Source organism: Microchirus variegatus, assembly GCF_963457635.1.
Source record: "Microchirus variegatus genome assembly, chromosome: 3".
Lineage (NCBI taxonomy): Eukaryota > Metazoa > Chordata > Actinopteri > Pleuronectiformes > Soleidae > Microchirus > Microchirus variegatus.
In genome coordinates this window covers 10,432,268-10,442,891 of record NC_139804.1, presented here as the reverse complement: position 1 = coordinate 10,442,891, position 10,624 = coordinate 10,432,268, and positions in this window count along the sequence as shown.

Genomic DNA, 10,624 nt, shown 5'->3' with positions numbered 1-10,624 from the left:
AGAAAACACGGAGCAGCAGGGAAAACAACAGAATGCTTGTGGATATGTGAGCAGAGTGTGGATCGTGACAGGATGGATGTTACAAACAACCAGCCACTGAGTTCAGGAAAAGACTCACAGAGCCACACCCATATTAATTATTTATGTTAAAGGTCCAGTCTGTTCGGGGTTATTGGCAGAAATTGAATATACTAACCACAAATATGTTTCTGTAATGAGGCTGCAAGATGGCAGACTTCGTTAAAGCACAACCTTTGCTTAAAGTACATACATGAAAACCAAACATTCTTTCTTTTAGAGTGATTAATAATAATAATAATAATAATAATAATAATAATAATAATAATAATAATAATAATAATAATGCATTATATTTAAGGCGCCTTTCAAGACACTCAAGGTCGATTATACGCTTATACAAACAAATATACCTTACAGCAATATTTTACTACTGGTACGACGACTGAGACTGTTTCTGCCAATAAAGCCTCCTAAATGTTGCACACTAGGTCTTTAATGCAGGAAAAAGTCGATACACACAATCTAATCCAGCGAGGCAAATGTACAAAGTCACTCAGCCCCTAAAGCACCATGAGCTAGGAAACAAGAGGAAAACTTGAACATAAAACAAGAAGCAGCAAAAATATATATTAGAAGAAAAGGTAAGTAATGTGATACAAGTGAACCAAATTAGAAAGAGGCACATAATCAAACACATGAGGGCAGGCAAATGTTCAAGTTCTCATCAATATTTCATGATATAGAGCATTTAAGGTTTGAAGTGAAGGACTACAGCAATTTAAAGTTCTGCACTAAATAAAAATAGATTCAAGTCTGTCATTTTACACAGTATCAGTTTTTACAAGAATATGAGCTTTGCTTTGACTTTTCTCAGGTTCATGTAACAGTGGAAAAATTCAATCACATTAACTGTTGGTCTCAAGCCAGTAGCAGCAGATGCACTGTGGTTTGAGCATCATGCTCAAGGGCACTTTAGCAGAGCTTGTTTTGAAAGAAAAATGGATATTACTCAAGACCATATTAAAGATGAGTTCAGGGATTCAAAATGGCCAAAGATGCTTATGTAATACAAGACTATGAGGCGCCGATTGTAAAGTTGCGCATGCTAAAATAAACAGCAACTTTTTGCCACATTTAGCAAAAAAAAAACATGTAAAAAAAACAGGTGGATTTTTTTAATGTTAGACATTTACTTCTCTTGTGAAATATAATTTCAATGTTTAATCTGAATAAAAAATCTAAATCTAAATGTTAAATGTTAAATATAAATGTTAAATATAAATGCTAAATATAAATGTAAATATAAATGTTAAATTTAAATGCTAAATATAAATATAAATGTTAAATCTCAATATAAATATAAATGTTACATTTAAAAAAAAAAAGACGGACATTTAAGAGATTAAATGTGGCAATTATACGAGAAAATAAAATCGCAAAATTTATGAGATTAAGAAACATTTCCATTTTATTAAATATATAGAAGTAAACAGAACCCACCGGTTGTTCTGTCGGTGGCTGCGGCTGTAGAACAACTGGTGGACCACCGGCGGTTCTGTTGTGTCAGCGGCTGCGGCTGGTTCTGCGCGGGCTGCAGCGGCAGTTCAGATGACACAGAGATGCATCGTTTAGTTTCTTTCTAATCTAACCTAATGGTCTTCTTCTGACATACACAGAGTGAATCACAGCGGTAGCCGAGAGGTGTATAAAGCATTAATAAGCTTGTGATGCATAAAATATTACCATAAATGAATATATTGGGTGTGTGGTGGTAATTTGCCCCGCATGCCACGATGTCTCACTCTAAGGTTTTGTCAGAAGTTAACAGCCCTGCTATATAACGTTGTAAAAGGGGAGGCAAAAATGAAGGACAGTTCTGTCAAATATCATGCACAAAGTTATTCCATCTGATATATCCATCCCTAGTCAACAGCTAATGTTACCATAAATGATTATACATCTTGATCTTTACTGAGAGAACAGAATTGTGTGTCTTAGAGCCACTCATTTATAAAACACTCGCTCCTCGCTCGTTTGCTGACAGACTTACATGTCAACCGCTCTGGCAACCCCGACTCTGGAAGGGAGGGGTGGAGTGGGAGGCGGATACGACTCGTGGCAGTGTTTTGATTTTGATTGTAGCAACCATCTTTGGCCACATTGTTACAGATGGCGCCTTTAAACAAAATTAGGCATGTGCATAAGTTTAGGCACCACAAAAGAAAAATGAGCATCCTTCTTTTGCAGAAATAACAGCCTCTACACACTTCCTGTAGCTTCCAATTAGAGTCTGGATTCTGGTGGAAGGTATTTTGGACCAATTTGGACCATCTTTATCTTTGTCACTGATTCCTGGACATTGTTCTCCAGAATCTGCTGATATTGCAGACTTTCTGTAAATCATCTAAACTTTATTTCACGTCTCAAATATCACTGTGTTTGTCTCCTATATGATATATTTAACAGAAATTTCGTATTCAAACAACCAATGATTTATAAAGGAAAATCATGAACATTGACAGGGGTGCCCAAACTTTTGCGTACCACTGTATTTTCATCATCTGTTTTTGTTGTTTCATAAATACATATTTCTAATATCAAATCAAACTGCCTTGCCGCCCCATGCACTAATGAAATACATTGAAGTGGCTCTCTGTAGTGTGGATGGATCAGTCTGTTACTGAATGAGCTGATGATGTGCTAACTCTCAGCATTACAGTCATACAAAAAGCTGTGTCATTCACACGTGATTCAAGCACATGGGCACGTTTCTAGCTGGTTAATAACAATGCAACCACATAACGTTCTGAAACGCACTGTGGATTATTAAAAGAAAGAACGTCCCTGTATGTGACCGAGCACTAACGTTATGTAGATTATCCACGTTAATGAAAACTCACCATAAGGAGATAGAGTGGTGCTGGCGTCACGTCATCATCTCAGACAACTACTGTGTCTGTCCTGCTCTCTTTCAGCTGCTGAATAATCCATCTAATCCATGGCATGTAGTGGCTTTTTACAAACTGTGAAAATAAATAAAAAATAAAAAAGTACTTTTTTCATGTTTTACTCATTTTGCGCTGGGCCAACTTGCGCCCTCTTTGGCCTCCATAACTCACATGAGTTATGGAGGTCTACTTGCATACATTAACTTGTTTTTATGGTCAAAAACCTCCTTGTTCCCAACTGTCTTTTGATTGGCCAATACCTGGAAGTGGCGGAATTAGCGCACCGGCTCTCAGAGGCACAGCTCCCCCTCTGGAATGGTGGATGCACTACTACTCATTATCAAAACATTGTTTTAACAATGTTTAAAACTAGCTTCATCACGGCTCCCTGCCGCAGTCCCTTTTATGACTTTGACCCAGAGTCAGAAGACACTGTCACAAGTGAAACACCTCCACAAAAGATGTTCTTTGTAGGTTCAATGTAACCGGATGTGCCCGGACTAGTGCCCAGAACAGGAGGTTCTGCTGTTCAGGAGAAATGCTGTTTTTACGCAACCAGAAAAGTTTTTTTCAGAGATCTCGCTGAGCCCGAGATTACAATACAACACAGAGTTCTCAACAGTGGCTGAAACTGTTTGTTTGGAACTTTCAGAGCTTTATAAACGAGGTAATGGCGCAGATACACACCAAAAAAACCAGCAACAAATTGGTACTTCTGTTCTATGGGCGCTTTAAGCTGTTCAAGAGTGCTTTGAGTGGCCCCAGTTGATAAATAGGGGGGCGTATCCATGTTTCCCGCTTCCCTTTTTAAAAAAAAAGGTCAGATTTTCCCCGCTGTTGCCGGTCGATGAACAAACCGGGGAAACTCTCTCTCTCTCTGCAGAGGGATGTGCAGCTGACAGTGAGTTTTCCTCTCGTCTTTGAACAATCTGATTATATAAATGTTGAATCCAAATGTTTATTACTATTATTATTATTATATAATTATATATATTATTATATATATTATATAATAATAATAATAATAATAATAATAATTGATTTTGATAAAAATATCAAAATGTTTTTTCATTTTTACCTATAACCGCCATGTTCGTTTGTGGACGACCAGAGAATTCACAGATTTGCGCCAACATTATTTGGCTTGCTGCGCTCTTAACCAGTCTGTCCAGTCTGGCTACTTCACACACCAACGCACTGCGCAGAAATTATTTTCCAGACTGGTAAAAAATAATGTGGAAGAGGTGTAGCTACATGCAGGGGAAACATATCAACAATATATAATATAAAAATAAAATAAAATTTGTTTTTATAAAGCCAGTATTTAGGAGCAAACTAGTGCCTAGACCAGGGGTCAGCAACCTTTACTATCAAAAGAACCATTTTTGGCCCCTCTCCCCTAATTAAAATTCATCTGGAGCCACAAAACCCATTTGACCCTTAAAATTAAGATAAAACAGTGATAACACTTTATAAACTGATAAAACAGTTTAATATATAGGTATCATATATTTAGAGGGATTTGAATATACTGTTGTGATTCAACTTAGTAATTGGTGGGAAAATATTAATACAAATGATTAATTATTTTTAATAATTAATTTTGTTATTAATTTCTTAAAAACGGGGCATCACTCCTCTTAGCGTGAGGAGAATGACAGAGAAACTGTCACCGTACAACCTTCAAGTGTCTCTTGACTATCAGTTATAACTAATTAATAATAAGTATATTAATATTAATTAATAAATAACAAAGAAGGTGTGAGATCGTACACTGGCTTCTTTCAATTACCCTTTGTTACAAACAAGCAAGCACAAAAGACAGAAACAGTACTTTTAAAGTAAAAGTTCAACATTTATTAAAGCATTAAAATTAATCAATAACAGCAACAAACATCAATCCCTTAATCTAAAATAACTGCTGGTAAAAACGTTTCAATATAAAAGAAAGAAAGTAAAATAAAATAAAAAGGGGTATGGAGCTGAGTGCAGGAATGTGTGTGTGTGTGTGTGTGTGTGTGTGTATGTGTGAAAAGGGGGCGTGTCACTTTAGCAGCAGGTAACAGGAAGTGAACAAAACAAAGCCAAAATAAAACAGGAAGCAACAAACAAAGCCAAAAGGTAAAGGAAGGAGGGGTCTCTAACGTGACGGTTGTCACGGCGACGCGCCTCCCACTTCCGGGTTACCAAAAGTTACGTCACAAACGTGCAAAAGGAGGTCATACAAGATACTAATTAAATTTTAATTTTTTTGCTATCCAATATAAAAGAAGTTTGCTGCATTTATGAAATTATAGAACAACAAAAAGAAAACTGTTGACATTTTATTGATGTTTTTACCTGTTATAACCAGTACCACGGAAAGGTGCTGCAGCACATCCAGCACCCCTGCTGATGACCCCGAAATGTAAATTGTCGCGGAGAGGGAACATTTCCACTCTGCGCCACATGAAGACATGGTTACGCACATCTTCAGAGGCTCGGAGACAGTGGTATTGCATGGTGGAGCCTTACACAGGAAAGGGCAGGGACATAACTTTTTTAATTCACTTGAGTTGGCAAAAACATCACAAGCCAAGAAAACAAGCCTTGAGTCAGGAGAGAGCTTCTCCCGTGCGTAAAGACGCAAATGTCGCTGTTCACCACACAGGTGCTGAAAAGTGACAACGCATCACTCACTGTCAGCCAGGGCAAAACAAAAACATGTCTGCATTTTGATCACTGTTCACACAGCTGTGACAATCACGAGTGGGGAAAAGTCTAAACCAGACATGTTTACATTTCAAGCTGCTTTCACTTCAGCAGCCACGCGCAGATGTCCAGTAACAGTGGTTTGTAATATCCTCGACCTGGTTGAAACAAACGCCTCAGGTCTTAATAACTTGTGATGACATGGTCAGTCCGAAACGTCAGGGTGTGCGAGCCCCGACAGGAGCGGCAAGAGAAAGCAGTAAAATGCTTTGATAGAAATAATTATTTTCTATTGAGCTATAAATGAAAAATAATAAAATGAATGGGGCTTTTATCTGTAATTTCGAAGCTGTTTGTGGTTGGCTGAGAGAGATTTTAGGGTCGCCCGCAAATTAATAAGTAAATAAATAAATACATAAATAAAACGGATCATCACGATGTAACGGCAGCGGCTGCTGCTTTTTAGTCCCAGTCCGTCCCTGATTTCATCTGTGTTAATTCAGTCAGGCAGAGTATCCATTACGCGTGCCAACTAAAAAAAAAAAAACGTTTATTTGAAAAAGGCTCATAAATAGTAAAAGTTTTCAAGATGAATTTGTGACATGATTTTGTTTCATTTGAAATATCTGATATCAGAGGTCATGAGGAGAGACATAGGATGCTGTGACTCTTCAGGGATCCCAAGAGAGAGGAGAAATGGGGGATGCTCCCTTTCTTCTCAAGCCTTGGGTAAACACGTACTGACAAATAAATATCTTCTGATAATTTCTCACATTAGTACAGAACAAATGAAATACATTTATTATAAGTATGAGGGATTGACTTCTCTGATCCAATCCCTGACTCCACTAACAGACCTGACTGACTAGGGAAAAACTGTGCAAAGTCGGGGTCTAAAGGAAGAATGAGAAGAATGAGCCAGTGAGAGGAGCCTGCATTGTGATGAGAAAATCAGTAGCATCCAATCTAAAGAAGCATGGCATTGTGTCAACTGAGACAGTACAAGGAAGTGTACGACAAGATCAAGGGATACCTGGGAAGAGAGAGACTGAAGCTGATGTTTTAATATTCAGATAACAAACCGGATGACATATGTGTGAATGTTTATTTGTAGAAACTTGTATTTTTATGTTTTTGTTATTTTTTTTATGTGTCTTTTATAGCATGGGGTTTTGTTTTGTTAGGGTTTAATTGCTGACATTGATGTTGTGGATGTTTTGAAATCTTAAGTTTTGAGTTATATGACTGATTGGCAAAGGGCCATACAATTAGAAGACATAATAGTTGTTAATTTTAATGGAGACTTCTTGTCTTGAATGGCTCGAGGATGGGAGTTTCTACAATTTTATTTATTTAGTGGGCTGTCCGTATCCAACGCAGAATGGATAATTTCTCAATGCGAAGTTATATCCCCACATCCATATATGACACATGCATAATGATCTTTATGATTACGATTGAGTACAGTCACGATGAAATACAGGGGATCAGAGTAAATCTTAGTAAAACGTGTTGACAGATTCCCAAGAGCGCACTTTTCATAAGGGCATAGGGTGATGTATGGGAGGATGAGCAGGTTACCTTTATTAAGTGTGGTTTTGCTCAGGGAGAGTTGGAGCTTTTTGGGATTGTGGCTGAAGCTCTCGCAGGTGATCTGCAGCGCCTGGAATTGACACTTGACTTGTAAGAGAATAAAGATCTCTTTGTTTGGTGAAAGTCTCGTGTCACAGAGTCTCCTTCTGCATCATCACCTCCACACCTGGTGTTCTGAAGAAGAAGGTAGCCTGACTAAACGGCATCACGTTATTTATAAATGCACATTTTGTTTGTAAAAATCCATATACAAGTTTTTTTTTTATTTGTGGACCTCAAAACATGCATTCAAATCAAGAAACACGTGAGGATCACAATCTGCACACATACAAATATCAGTGCAACAAATTTAACTCCATAAATCAGTCAGTTTGCAGGGTTTTTTGTTTGTTTTCTGGAGTTTGTCAAAAGACCTCAGGTCTTAAGAGACGCCCTTATGTGATTGCTTATAGGAAGTGTAAGGAGCTAAGCCACAGGCAGAAGAAATGACAAACTCTCTGGCAGTTTGGGTTCATTAGTTCATGGTAGATGTTTGAATAGATTTAATAGTCTGCTTTGTTGGTTTACAGATTGTTGATTTGATACATTTATTAATTTCTCTGTCAGTTCAGTTCACATTCACAAAGGCAAATCTTAGACACACAACAAAAGTCATTTGCTCAGAAATACCGCTCAGTTATTGATCAGACATGTAGGCTAGTAAATAGACAAATCTCTTGCAATGTCTACGTCGTGGAGCATCGGCAGGTTAATATCCATCTACCTTGCTGCTCTGGTGATGAGCAGTGCTCCAAAGGTCAGCAGGTGGCCAGTGGTGGTGAATCGGCTACAGCCTCAGTGTTCTCATCCATATTTCTCAGTGAGATGAGAGAACCAAGGGGAGAAACACTGAAAAAAGCCGGAACAAAGCCAGAGGATTGATGCTGTTAAACAGTGTCCATCTTTTCGGTCTGTTATGCCCCAACACCTCCTCCTATAGAGATGATGCCAGGATCAGGCTACACAAATTCAGGTAGGTAACGTCTGGGAACGCTCCACGACACCCCGATAAGTCTTTGGCAGTCTATTTTCCTGCCTAGTCTAACATCTCCTAAGACTGGGGGTTGACTAATAGGATAACAGAGTGCTCTAACACAGGATAACAGGGAGGGATGCTGCTGCTGCTGTCAGGTGGAATTTCCACTTTGACTAACACAACAAAGTTAAAAAATGATAATTGGTAATTGATGATAGACAACTCATTTGACCTATAAACAATGATTGGTCGGCAGTTGTACTTGTAGTGTCACCAGTCAATGCCACTGTGATTGATAATGTACAGGCAATTTTGGGAAAAAAACCCAGGGAAGCAGATGAAAACCCACGCACACACAGAGAGAACATGCAAACGCCATGTGTGCCACTGTGTGGCTCGGTTTAAAGCTTCTTCAGTAAATTAAAGAAGCCTCCTGGATGAGAGGTTGAGATGAGTAACTGAATTAATTAGAATCTACACAGACACATATTGCTCTTTTTCTTTCTCAGTCTCAGTAAAATTAACCACCTCGAGTGCACAGCACCAAAAAAATGTTGCAGAGCGGCAGGAGATTCAAAATGCTACTTGAGAAACAACTGGAACTACTGAGAAAACAGAGCTAGTCGTGTGCAACCACACATGTTCCACATACATGTAAAGAAGAATCACAGACCTTTATTGATTTTAATTTTTAAGATAAATAGTTCTAAAATGACCCAGATGAATATTACACAGTTAGTGAATAAAATTTATAATTTGCAGTAAAATGTAGTGAGAGATTGGGAGAGAGGTGTATTAGGGTGTATAAAAGTGCGATTGAGTGGCTAAAACAACAAAGTTTGAGAGGGAAACTGCAGGAAAAGCTCTGAGTCAAAGAACTTGGATCCAAGCAGCCAGACATCAACACCTTAAATGTGACTTTTTGCTGTTTTTATGGATATTTATTAGTAATTTGCAGAGACCGTGACTCACAGATGAGTCACTGGTGATACTTTTTGTGTCATCAATTTTTTTTTTCTTTCTGGCCTTTCACTTCCGATTTACATATGCATAACATAATATTTCTTATTTATTCATTGAACATATGTCAGCCTCTTCTTGCTGATATTTCTGGCAGCTAGAGTAGATACTCTACATACACACACATAGGCTTTTGACACTGTTAATGGAGGAGTTTTTGCTTTATTGATTTCATTTGGTTTGGCACACCCCTTGGTCGTACCCTCATCCACCTTTGTTATCCTGTTTTGTGAAATTTTTTGTAAAATAGACACTTGAATTATTTGCACCTGGACCCCTGGCTCTCTCCTTTCTTTGGTTGTCCTATGTTTTGTTGCCACCTCACCGCTAGGAGAGGCAATACACACTGCCAGTCTATTCAAACTGGATTAATATTACCTGGGGTAATATTTTAGAACCTTAGACGCCAGACAGGACTAAAATTACTAAGAAGCTCTGATAATTACTTTACTTTACCTTCACTTGTCCAAGTATAACTAAAGCCCAATTTATACTCCTGCCTAAAGTGCTCTACGTAGGTTACGCAGAGCCCTCTGCGTCGACGGAGAGCCTCTCAGAGAGTCTCTGCGATCCCCTAATGATTGGGCGGGAAATTGCAGTGCGTGGTAGTATGAAGGCTCGAGTGGTCTCCGTGGTTACGCAGTCAGATAACGCATTACGCAGTCGGAGAAGTATAATGTGGCCTTAATCCTGTCTGAAAAGCTAAAAATAAGGGTCATACACTGGAGACTATACACTTTACTGACCCCCAAACAGGATGTCAAGGCTTGGTGTTCCTCGGGCCGCTCTCCCTCGGAGGGTGGAAGGTCTTTTGATTGCCTTCAGCTTGGTCACTGTGCTGGTACAAAAGCAGAGCAAAGGCACAAAGGAAACAACCCCCCTCATTCCTTCATATCAAAATGAATCACATATGACTAATATTATCATAATATTATTAAGACCTCGGTGTCTGCCGAAATATGGTAGATAATTTGCAGTGGAATTCTTACTTTGCAAATTACGGACATGGACTAAAATTTCAGGCACTGAAACTGACTTTTACATGCTGAGTCCACCCCAAATAAAATCTTATCAGCCACCACTGGTCTGGTCATGTTCAGTGTATGAAAGACACAAAACACCAGGCTCATTTCTGTATTTCTGATGAGAGGATAAAGGTGTTTGCTGAAGCAAATCGGCTTTTGATGTGTGGGTGGTAATGGTAATAATAGGCAAACACACAAAAGGCATTTGAATGACTCTGAAATAATAAACTGTTATTTGATTTGGCAGGTTGAACAGAACACATTCTCATTTACAAAACAAAAAAGCAGCGAGGGAGGTGTGTGTGTGTCAG